We start from the raw sequence: 12,383 nt of genomic DNA, 5'->3' as shown, positions 1-12,383 counted from the left end.
TTGCTGTTCTTCTTCTCTTCTATCTGCCGATGGATTTTCAGGTGTTTGCAACCTTTAGATAAGCTATCTAGCTGATCTCCGGCTAGCTGAAGTAGTCTCAGCTTGCTACTTCTCCGCCATCTTGACTCCTCCCTTTCTTTTTTTCTTTTTAAACATGCTGTTTCAAAAGAGTGATGGGTGCCTACTGTATCCAATGCTATTCAATGTGTATGAAAGTATTGTATATAAGTATTAGCTAGAGCAATAGAAGAAAGAAAGAAAGAAAGAAAGAAAGGGAGTGAGGGAGAACAAAAGGAAGGGAGGGAGGAAGGAAAGAAGGAAGGAAACAAAAAGAAGGAAAAAAGAATTGAGAAGGAAAAAAAAATTCCATCATTTTTCCAAATGACATGATTTCTGACTTTAAAAAGCAAAAACTCCACTAATTATTTAGAGTTAACAAGACAATTTTTCAAAATAGTTGAAAAGAAATTAAATAGATAAAATTTAGTTGAATGTCTGCATACCTGCAACAGTTAAAAAATACATTATACAAAAATATATAAAAGAGGGGCGCCTCGGTGGCTCAGTGGGTTAAGCCACTGCCTTCGGCTCAGGTCCTGGGATCGAGTCCCGTATCGGGCTCTCTGCTCGGCAGGGAGCCCGCTTCCTTCTCTCTCTCTCTCTGCCTGCCTCTCTGCCTACTTGTGATCTCTATCTGTCAAATAAATAAATAAAATCTTTAAAATATATATATAAAATAAAAAAATTAAATACTAATAATTATAAGACAAAATATAGAAGCTGTCTATGAAATAAGCTATGAAACTTTATCAAAAGACATTTAAAAAGTCTGAAATAAATATGTCAATATATGATGGTTAGGGATTGGAATACAGTGTGAAAATATTCAGTCTTTCCAAGTGAATCTTTAGTGTTGGTGAAATTCCAATCATGACACAAAAATTATCTAAAAAGAAAAATAAAAAATTCTCAATATACTAAAAAATAGAATTCTTCTCTAACTGCTAAGGAATGTCTATAAAAGCCTAAGTCTAACATCATACTTTATGGTGAAAAACATGAAACTTTCTTATTAAAATCAGGTGCCAGGCAAAGATGTCCCTTCACACTACTCTTTTTTGACATTATACGGGAAGTTCTTGCTAATGCGTTAATGTATGAAAATGAATAAAAGCTATATGGATTGGAAAGAAAGAAAGGAAAACATCTTTGATCATGGATAACATGCTTGTCCATGTAGAAAATCTGAAAGGATCAACAACAACAACAAATTCCTAGAACTAATAAATTATTAGTTATTAATAATTAATAAATAAAAGTTAGCTTACAGGATTCAAGGTTAAAACTTAAAACTCAATCACTTGCTTATAATACCAGCAAGGAAAAAACAGAACTTAAATTTAAAGTCACAATACTGGGATGCCTGGGTGGCTCAGTTGGTTAAGCAGCTGCCTTAAGCTCAGGTCATGATCCCAGCATCCTGGGATCAAGTCCCACATCGGGCTCCTTGCTCAGCAGAGAGCCTGCTTCTCCCTCTGCCTCTGCCTGCCATTCTGTCTGCCTGTGCTCGATCTCTGTCCCTCTCTCTCTCTCTGACAAATAAATACAATCTTAAAAAAAAAAATAAAGTCACAATACTATTTCCTCTGGGATCTAAAAAAAGAAATGTTTATAAATATAGTTAATAAAAAAGTACAAGATCTATATGAGGAAACTAGATAACTGATGGGAAAAATCAAAGAAAATCTAATTACATAAAGAGAGACTCCATGTTCATGGACAGGGGTACTCAATATTATCAAGATTTCGGTTCTTTCCAAATTGATCTATAGATTTAATGTTATCTCAATCAAAATCCCAAAAAGTTATTTCATATATTCCACAAACTGATTCTAAAGTTTAAATGAAGAGGCAGAAGATGCAGAATAATTAACAGAATACTGAAGTAGAACAAAACTGGAGAACTGACACTATACAATGTCTAGATCTACTAAAAATCTACAATTATCAAGATAATGTGGCAGTGGCTATAGAAAGACAAATAGAATGATGAAACAGAACAGAGAACCCAGAATTAGACTCAAATAAATACAGTGAACTGATTTTTGACAAAGAAGTAAAAACAATACAATAGAGCAAAGGTAGTCTTTTCAACAAATGATGTAAGAAAATCTGTATATCCACATACATAAAAATAAATCTATACATAGACTTTACATCTTTCATGAAAATTAACTCAAAATGGATCACACCCTAAATGTAAAATGTAAAAGTATAAAATTCCTAGAAGATGAGATGGGAGAAAACCTGAATGTCCTTGGGTGTGGCAATAATATTTCTTTTTTTTTTTTAAGGTTTTATTTATTTATTTGACAGAGAGAGATCACAAGTGGACAGAGAGGCAGGCAGAGAGAGAGGGGGAAGCAGGCTCCCTGCTGAGCAGAGAGCCTGATGTGGGACTCGATCCCAGAACCCTGAGATCATGACCTGAGCTGAAGGCACCAGCTTAACCCACTGAGCCACCCAGGTGCCCAGCAATAATACTTCTAATACAACTTCAAAGGCGTGATTCATGACAGAAATAATTGATAAACTGAACTTCATTAAAATTAAAAACTTCTACTCTTCCAAAGACATTGACGGTAATGAGAAGACAAGCCATAAACTTTCTGCAAAAAATATTTGCAAAAGGAACACCTGATAAATATGCAAAAAACTCTTAAAACTCAACAATAAAACAGATGACCCAATTAAAAAGTAAGCCAAGGACCTTAACACACACCTCACAAAAAAGATATATGGATGGCAAATAACCATATGAAAAGATGCTCCGTATCATTTCCTCAGGGAAATAAAAAAGTGAGATATCACCACAGACCTATTAGAATGGTCAAAATCCAAAACATTCACAACACCTAATGTTAGCAAGGATATATAGCTAGAGGAACTTTCACTCGTTGCTGGTAGGAATGCAAATTGATAGACACTTTGGAAGATACTTTGGTGGTTTCTTACAAAATTAAACCTACTCTGACCATATGATCCAGCAATTGTACTCGTTGGTATTTACTCAAGGAGATGGAAACATATGTCCACAAAAAACCTACACCTAGATGATTAGAGCAAATTTATTCATAATTGCCAAAATTTGAAAACAAAGATGTCCTTCAGTAAGTGAATAGGTAAATAAATTGTGGTACATCAGACAATGCAGAATTGTTCAGTCCTGGGGAATAAAATGAGCTATTGGGGCATGAGAAGATATGGACTAACTTAACTGCATTTTTATTAAGTGAAAGAAGACAACATGAGAAGTCTACATACTATGATTCCAACTATATGACATTTTAGAAGAGGCAAACCATAGAGATAGTAGAGAAATTAATGATTTCTGAAGGTGCTGGTCAGGGAGGAATACAGCACAGAGGCTTTTTATGGCAATAATGGATACATTCTGTATATTTGTATACATTCTGTATACATTCTGTATATTCTATAATGGATACATTCTGTATATTTGTCCAAACTCATGGAATGCTCAGCAGCGAGAGGGAACTTTCAAGTAAACTGTATACTTTGCATGATTTTGATATATCAGTGTAGGTTTATTGGTTGTAACAAATGTACCACTCTGGTGGGGGATATTGATAATAGGAAAGGCTACACATACATACATGTGTTGGGGCCAGGGTATATGAGAAATCTCAGTATGTTCCTCTCAATTTTCCTGTGAACCTTAAACTACCTTAAAAAAACAAATTGTTTTAAGACAATGGACTAAGTGAACATTCATATTTAATTTTTAGAAGTTGAATAGGAATATATGTACCTATATCTTTAGTACATCATATACATGTGTGTAAATAGCCGTTAATTTGACTAATATGATTAGCTAATCATAATATATGTATATGTATACATATGCTTAAAGTAAAACACAGGAAGGCTTATTATTTAAGTCATAAAATAGACAAATCAATTTTTCTGACTATAACCAATATCATTTTACTTATTTTAGTAGTTCTACCCAGTATAATTAGAGTTAAAATATCAGATTAAATAATAGGCAAGGAAGAAAAACTTAGAGACAGTTTAATAACTTGCCTGCAAAATGCATAGGAATCATCCAAAACAAAACAAAAACCATTTTTTATAATAATAAAAAAATTCACTACAATGCATGTTTTAAAATTATTATATAAAAATATTCATTTTCTTTTATTGTAAATAAAACTGGTTGATATGACAACAAAAAATCTGTTTATAGTACTAACCAAAGTATATATAAAATTTGTAGTAATTGTTTAGCATCTGTATGTCTGTATCTGTATTTGTATTTATTGAGAGATGAGAGAAAGGAAGAGAAGGAGAGAGAGCAAAAAAAAGTAGCAATATCTACTTAAAGACATAGAAAAGATTAAAATAAATGGAAAAACATAATTTGTTTCTGGATAAGAAAACTCAAATTGTAAAGATAGAAAATTCCCTTAAATTAATCTATAAATTTAATCAAAATCTAATTAAAATAGCAGCAGGACAGAGTTCATTTCACTTAGTAAAATGAAATACAAATTTAACTGAAGAATAAATATGGTAAACTAGTCAGAAAAAGTATTTTTAAAAGTGTAATGAGGTAGAATATAGTCTTAAGAGGTATTAAAAGATGAAAGCTAGAATAATTAACACTTTGTTATTGTGATCAAAACATATAGATTAACTATAAGTACAGACAGGAGTTCAGAAATAGGGGTTCCCTGCTCAGCAGGGAGTCTGTTTCTCCCTCTCCTTCTGCCTCTGCACCCCACTTGTGCTCACTTGCTCTTTCTTTCAAATAAATAAATAAAATCTAAAAAAAAAAAAGGAGTTCTGAAATAACAGCAAAATATACAATAAAAGTGGCACTTTTTATAATCAGTAAGGAAATAAAAGTGAATTGTACTGGAAACAAATTATGTGTGTGTATCAAGCTATTTTTGCCCTTTATTACAAAAATCATTTCCTCATAGATCAATTTTAATGGTGAGGAGAACATAAAATTAGAATATTGTATTTATTAGGACACTATTTATTAGGAATCTTTTCCCTTCTTTTTATCCAGTTCCCATTTAAAGTTTGGCTTAATTATAGAGTGAGACAACACTTAAAACTTACAAGTACAAATATTAGGGACAAAGAGATTTTTATTTTTAATCAGAATAATGGTATACACATTACATACTAATATGTTTTTTTTCACTTTCTAGTGAAAGTGAGACTTTTTTGTATAAAGTACCTAAGCAGTTTTCTACCTTTCTGCCCCCATCTTGAGAAGTCTGCCCTTTTGTTAATGATCAGATTATGAGACAAATAAGACCATTTACACCACTTTTCTCTTTAAGTATTGTCTGTAAGGATAGCTTTTTCTAACCTCTAATAGATTACACACACGTAATATTTCTGAAGAGAGAAAAAGATATATTTCTGCAGAATATGACATGCTTTTTGCTGTATTATGCATAAACACCTGTTAGGATTTGACTATCAAGGCTCAGAGTACCCAGCTATAAGGAAAAAAGCTATAGCTTATTAACTTAAGTTTCCTTTGTTTGGGGTTTTTGTTTGTTTGTTTGTTTGTTTTTCCTTTAAATAAGGAATAACTGTAACCCAGGAAACAAATCTGAGCCTCAGGATGGGACTCTGTGAGGTTCTCCTGGCTCACTTAGTTCAAAAGACTCCTCTAAGTAGGATATTTACCACACTTCAGAAGTTATAAATGAAATGCAGACATATTTAACTATATAAGATGTTAATTAAATGCCACATAAAATAATTTGTCAGAATATAACAGAGAAAATAAGGCAATGAGAATTCTCATATTTTACCATAATATAGAGCTGCTATAAATCAAGAAATATATCACAGTCAACTCATTTGGGAAAAAAAGACAAAATATATAAATATTTAAAAGACAAAATATTTTTTAAAAAGTTAAAAATAGCAAGACATTTTGGATATTAAATTTTAAAGATGAAAATTGTCTTAGTAAATTTGGACTGCTATAACAAATTACCATAGGCTGGGTGGTTTAAACAACATTTATGTCACATTGTTCTGGAGCCTAAAAGTCCCAGAGTAGGATGTCAGTGTAATCTGTTTCTTGGTTAGGCTTTATTACTGGTCTACAGACAGACAAATGTCTTCTTGCTGTGTCCTCTTCATGGCTGAAAGAGAGCTAGCTAGCTCTCTGGCCTCTGCTTATAAGGGCAGCAATTCCATTCATGAAGGTCTGCTCTTACGACCTGATTACCTACAAAAGGCCCCATCCTCAAATACCATCATGTTGTGATTAGAGCTTCAACATATGAGTTTTGGGAGCACTCAAACATTCAATAACAGAAATTTTGAAATAATTTTTTTCACTTACTATATTATTAAAACTGTTAAGCTGGAAAACCTAGAGCAATTGAGTATGTATGTCTCTACAAGCTAAATTGCTCGATTCAAGTTAATTGTGGTGAGTTATAGTTAACAGTGGACAAAACCTGGAGTCAAGCAAAGTGACGATCAACAAAAGACTAATAAAATAAATTATGGTATATTCATTTGATGAAGAGCTATTATAAAGAATAACTATGCTGTGGAGGTTAGCAAGATGTTTAAACAAACAAATTAAAAAGCAAGATACCAAACAGTATAGCAATATATTATTTACCCATTATGTACAAATCAAACAAGTGGATAGATAGGCTGTTGTATAGATATTATATCAATGGCTGGATAAGTAGATATGTAGATGGGTAAGAGACAGATGAAAAGTGTCTTTTGTAGAGGAAAGCCCATCGATTTTTTTAAAATAAGTCATTTTGGAGAGAAATACTGGGGTAGGACAGGACAGGATTAGAAGGCAGAAAGAGGGGGCGCCTGGGTGGCTCAGTGGGTTAAGCCGCTGCCTTCGGCTCAGGTCATGATCCCAGGGTCCTGGATCGAGCCCCGCATCGGGCTCTCTGCTCAGCAGGGAGCCTGCTTCCTCCTCTCTCTCTGCCTGTCTCTCTGCCTGCTTGTGATCTCTGTCAAATAAATAAATAAATAAAATCTTTAAAAAAAAAAAAAAAAAGAAGGCAGAAAGAGGAGGCTTTCACTCTTCATTTTGTCTTTTTATATTTAAAACAATTAATCATGTTGCATAGAGCAATATGAATTACTCATGGAACATTTTATTTAATACAGTATACAAAGAGAAAAATGCGTAATTCATAAGGGAACAGCATAATGAACTCTCTTCTGTGATATACACATTTAACTAGTACGCAGATTAAGAAACAGATTTTACCCCAGAAATATCCTTTATGCATTCACGTATGGTCTTGGTTTTAACATGACTGATATTTGGGTTTAATATTACTGATATTATTTAATGCTGGCCTATAATTCTAAAACCAGTTTTTCTTTGTTAAAGGAGTCTAGATTTATTTTATGAGGAACAACATTTTTATGAAGTAACTCTTTTAAAAGTCATTAATTAACATTTTATTATTTCAATAGAGGCAGATAGTCACCAGTGGTTCCCCAGAAACCAGAAAAGTAAAAATGAGGTTCATGGTTTTTGTTTTTTTGTTTTGTTTTGTTTTGTCTTCATATTCTTTTCCTCTAGAAAAAGAAGGAATGGTGCATTTCTACTTCATGATGTTTGACACTTCAGCTTGGATGACTGCAATTGGCTGGTCCAGCTCGGCTTGGTCTTACAACTAGGGGTTTAGTTCTTTACATATCAGATACCAGGGCTGGAATGTCCATGATGACATTTTCAACTCTGAGAATTTAGAACCATATACCAAAAACCTACTGCATATTTTCTTATGAAATATCCACGGATTTTTTGCAATAAATCTAAAAATATCCATATATCAATTTTAGAAGTGCCACAGAATTATGGTAGAAATACAATGCATGCACAATACAGTGCATGTAATTATTGTAGAAATAACAATATACAAATGCTCACACACGTATACATACCAGTATCCCTTGTTTTGACATCATAATGTTATATTTTTCTCACTGGAAATGTGATTGTTTAAAGTTTTTCTTTTTATTACCCACATGCAAAAACCTGTAACTACTTATGCATAAGCTTCAAACCAAGTAAATTTAGACAGTTTTGCACAAGAATCTACTTCTTTGACTGTCACATGCACTTGGTTGCATTTAAATTACAAAGAGGAATGTGGAGCAAGATAGAGATTTTTCAGGTTCAAAGCCAGCACAACATTACCCTTGAGTTACTGGATATGATTTTCCATAAATATATTTTCCTTCCGGGAACCAATATATGCATTCTAGAGAAAAGGCAGAGAGCTGTACTGTGACATTTAGTGAAAATTCAGTTTTGAAATGGACCTGTGGCTTCAAACTATTATCTCACTTCCATGCATCTTAGATCAAGACCACTGAAAAACTGTTTATTCAAAAGTCCAAATGTCAGCATGAAGTGTTCAGGAATTAATGTTATTCTGAGGGTGTGTTGTGTGTGTATTTGTGTGTGTATTGGTATTTTCAAAGAAAGTTAAATATAAAAAGTCGAAATACTCTTTCAGCTATGAAGTAGGCATTTTTATTACTTCTAAATTCTGGCTTAGTAGAAAATTTGAGTTTAAATATAAATCATCTCAGTGTAATAGATGATTTCTAAAAAAAAAAATTAAAGTGTAAACTTGAGATATGAGGTAAATCCTAAAAGAATCACCTAAATGAAATGCAGGTCATTGGAAAGGGAAGGCATTCCGGAGAACATTGTTTTAAAAACCTTTGCAGAAGTAGCTACTTCTTTATAGTATATGTGTGAATAACTTTGATTTAAAAATTAGCTCTTTCCCATCTTGCAGGATGGCCAGTGAGAAATCTGAGAAGCTGGATACTAAGGAAAGAGAAACTTGAAGCCAAGAAGACTGATGCTGGTGGCAAGAATGGTAATCTTGGGACGCCTGGGTAGTTCAGGAGGTTAAGCATCTGCTTTCTGCTCAGGTTATGATCCCAGGATACAGGGATCAAACCCCACATAAGGCTCCCTGCTCAGTGGGGAACCTGCTTCTCCCTCTCTCCCTCTGCTTGCTTTCCCCCAACACACACTTGTGCGCTCTCTCTCTCTCTCTCTCTCTCTCTCTCAGTAGAGTGAAAATCCTAAATGTCTCACTCATGCTTTCAGGAAGAAGCTGAGTAAAACCACACAACAGAGAGGTGAGATCTTCAACACAGAGAAAGAGATATATTAGATTGTAGAGCAGCACAGGTTGATCAGAAAGTTCGGGACACACAAATTCTGCCAAATATCAAAGCTATGCCTCAGCTTCAGACCTACTTCTGCTCTGTGTCTTTTTTCACAAATTGAGTTTATCCTGACAAATTAGATGTTCTAGATTTCCCCTTTTTTTTCTAAATTTCTTACAAAGAACCTAATTAAGTAAGTGATTCATTAAATAAATAAATTGATAATAATAATTAACGTCACCCTTTAAATAGTGAAACATTTTAAACAGGGAACATTTCTATCAGATAATTTCTTTTTTTTTTTTTTTTTAAAGATTTTATTTATTTATTTGACAGAGAGAGATCACAAGTAGGCAGAGAGGCAGGCAGAGAGAGAGGAGGAAGCAGACTCCCTGCTGAGCAGAGAGCCCGATGCGGGACTCGATCCCAGGACCCTGAGATCATGACCTGAGCTGAAGGCAGCGGCTTAACCCACTGAGCCACCCAGGCGCCCATCTATCAGATAATTTCTATATCTCCCACCTAATTCAGTACAAAAATTGTTTTTTTGCATGCTTCCAGAGAGCAGGCAAGATGCAAAGCAGAGAGATAAATACGCCTGGTCGTATCATAAAGGAATTCTATGCTCTGGAGGTAAGACACTGGTAAGACAAACATAGCAAGAGAGAGAATGTGGTAAGTGACAAGAAAGCAAGAAGAACTTCTCTTCTGCCACACAGCTCCATATTGCCTGAAAATCAGCCACCTCTGGTGAATTTTGGTTATATAACCAAAATATGTTATGGTTCATAATCAATCACTAGTACCCATGGAAACAGAGCCAACCACCCAGCTTCAGTATAAACTAGGAATGATACCTTGATGTTGCATTTTCCTTCTCTATGCCTCAGGACATCCATAATGTTACGTACTAGCCCTTAAAGAAACTTGAGTGTGCCCTGAAGTCTCCACTTCTTGTGTGGCCATCTCAATTTCATGGTGCTTACCTTATTTTCTTGTGCACCACAATTCCATAGGAATCAGATAGCTTTTATCCTATTGTAACTATCACATCTTCCAAGCTAAAAAGTATTTGCATTTCTTTAAGATATTTATCAGTCAGATGAACCACTTTACTCATCTTCCTTGTTTCTATGATGTGCCACCCTCTTGCCAACTCCCATTTATCCAGTGAAAATGTACTTCTTAACTCAAAAGTTTTACTTTCCCACAATTGCATAATTCTTGGCAACATCAATATCCACATAGATAGTTACTTTAGACAGCACATCATTTTTCAGTTTCTTATCTCTAGTAAAATTTTCCCCAAATTTTCTTCACCTACTCTCTCATAACAATACTCAGGATATTTCTAATCATCAAAACTTGACTTCATTTTCAAAAATTTCAATGCAGAAACCCTAGTTTTCCAAAAATAAATCTTTCCTTTTAGTTTGCTTTATCATGGACTTTCATCTGTTCATTATCCATTTCCCTCACTTCACTTGCTTTATTGAGCAGCATAGAGTCTATGGTGCATTAGGTAATTTACTCCTCCACAGACCTCCATAAGTATTTTTGAATCCATCTTCTGCTCCTTTCTCATCTTGGTCACCATACTTTCCTTCTGAAATTCCAAATCTGAATGAACTTAAAGAAAACCTGAACATGCCATTCCAAAATATGCCACTTTGATATATTGATTCTTTTGAATTAGAAACACTTTAAGGAGCCCCTGGGTGGCTCAGTCAATTAAGCATTTGCCTTCAACTCAGGTCATGATCTCTGGGTCCTCGTCCATAGGGCTCCCTGCTTACCAGGGAGTCTGCTTCTTTCTCTTCCTCTGCCCCTCCTCCCTGCTCATGCTCTCTCTCTCTCAAATAAATAAAGTCATTATAAATAAAGAAACAAACAAATAAATAAAAGTACTTACAAAACCACAGATGCAAGAAAGACATTTTGATCCTCCTTTTTCTTCCACAAAACAGAAGATGAAACTCATGTGAAAGTTACTTCCCTGTACCAGGAGGAAGGAAGACATTCTTATCACTAGAAATGGAGAATTTAGGGCCAACAATTCTATACCAAAAACCTTGTTAACCTAACTTTATCTTCCTGTTATTTCTTCCCCATTTACTGTCCATAATCCAAATCCCTTTGAGTTGTCAATTCTTGATGAATGTATTGTTTCCTTTTCTAACAGGTTTAAGAGCTTCTTGCTCTGGACAAGTCATCATTCTTCTGAGAAGTCTTCCATATAAGTGTAAAAATTTAATAAAATTGATATGCTCTTCTTCTCCTAATCTGCCATGTATTAGTTTAATTCCTAGGCCCAGCTACATACCTAAAAGTAGAGAAGTATTTTTTTCCCCCAACAAACAAAAACATGTATGTCTTCCATGGGCCTGTGACCAAGCAGCTAAATCAACATATCCAAGCAAATACAGCAGTTGTACTTCACATTCAATATCTAAAGATTAAAATGGGCTGCAACACTGTCTGATCATTCTACTCTTCCAGTAGTTTACTCACTTTCTCATTCCCAGGAAGATTTTGTCTTATCTTCTATTTCCAAATGCGTGTTATCTTACCTCTCTTTTGCTAGCTCAGATGATGAGCTTGCCTCACACATTACTGAGAAAAGAGAAATCATTAAATAGATGATTCATCTTTTATCTTTCACCTACAAAAACCAATCCAGGCAAGGCCATCAGTGACCTCAAAGTTGCCAAATTCAATGTTCTTTCTACTTACACAACACTGCACAAGCCCTGTATTCAATACTGTTAACATGCCACTTCTGAAAGCATTTATCCTCTCCTGAATTTTGTACCATCATACTTTCCTTGTTCTTCTCTTTTCCCACCTCTCTTTTTCCAAGCTCCATATATGAAATTCCCTAGGATTCTGACCTAATATTACTGCATACTTTTTATTTTCTTTTGGGACATAGTTTACAAAAATTTTTGTGTAATTTTGCCAGCTTAATGTCCTCCCCATAATGTCAGACACTAATGTTGCATATACTTTTCTTAGATGATTCTCATTGTCTTTTATATTCTAGTCACTTTGTCTCTATTTATCTTACTCAGGGCAATACACACAGAATATATATTTGTTTGTTAAATGAATGAATAAACAGAGCTACTGTGATTTTAATA

At 34.2% G+C, this 12,383-nt stretch overlaps 1 long non-coding RNA gene across 1 annotated transcript in view; it reads left to right on the top strand.

The window, feature by feature from the left end:
- LOC132002545 (uncharacterized) overlaps positions 1-11,503 on the top strand; it is a 310,971-nt gene extending 299,468 nt beyond the window's left edge. Inside the window, exons 4-5 of the long non-coding RNA XR_009399941.1 lie at positions 8,862-8,945; positions 11,426-11,503. This is a non-coding gene — a long non-coding RNA (uncharacterized LOC132002545). The remainder of the gene's footprint in view (positions 1-8,861; positions 8,946-11,425) is intronic.
- Positions 11,504-12,383: the final 880 nt, after the last annotated feature.

This window comes from Mustela nigripes, chromosome 15 (genome assembly GCF_022355385.1).
Source record: "Mustela nigripes isolate SB6536 chromosome 15, MUSNIG.SB6536, whole genome shotgun sequence".
Classification (NCBI taxonomy): domain Eukaryota; kingdom Metazoa; phylum Chordata; class Mammalia; order Carnivora; family Mustelidae; genus Mustela; species Mustela nigripes.
The sequence above is the reverse complement of the archived record's forward strand: the minus strand, read 5'-3'. Positions and strand labels throughout refer to the sequence as shown.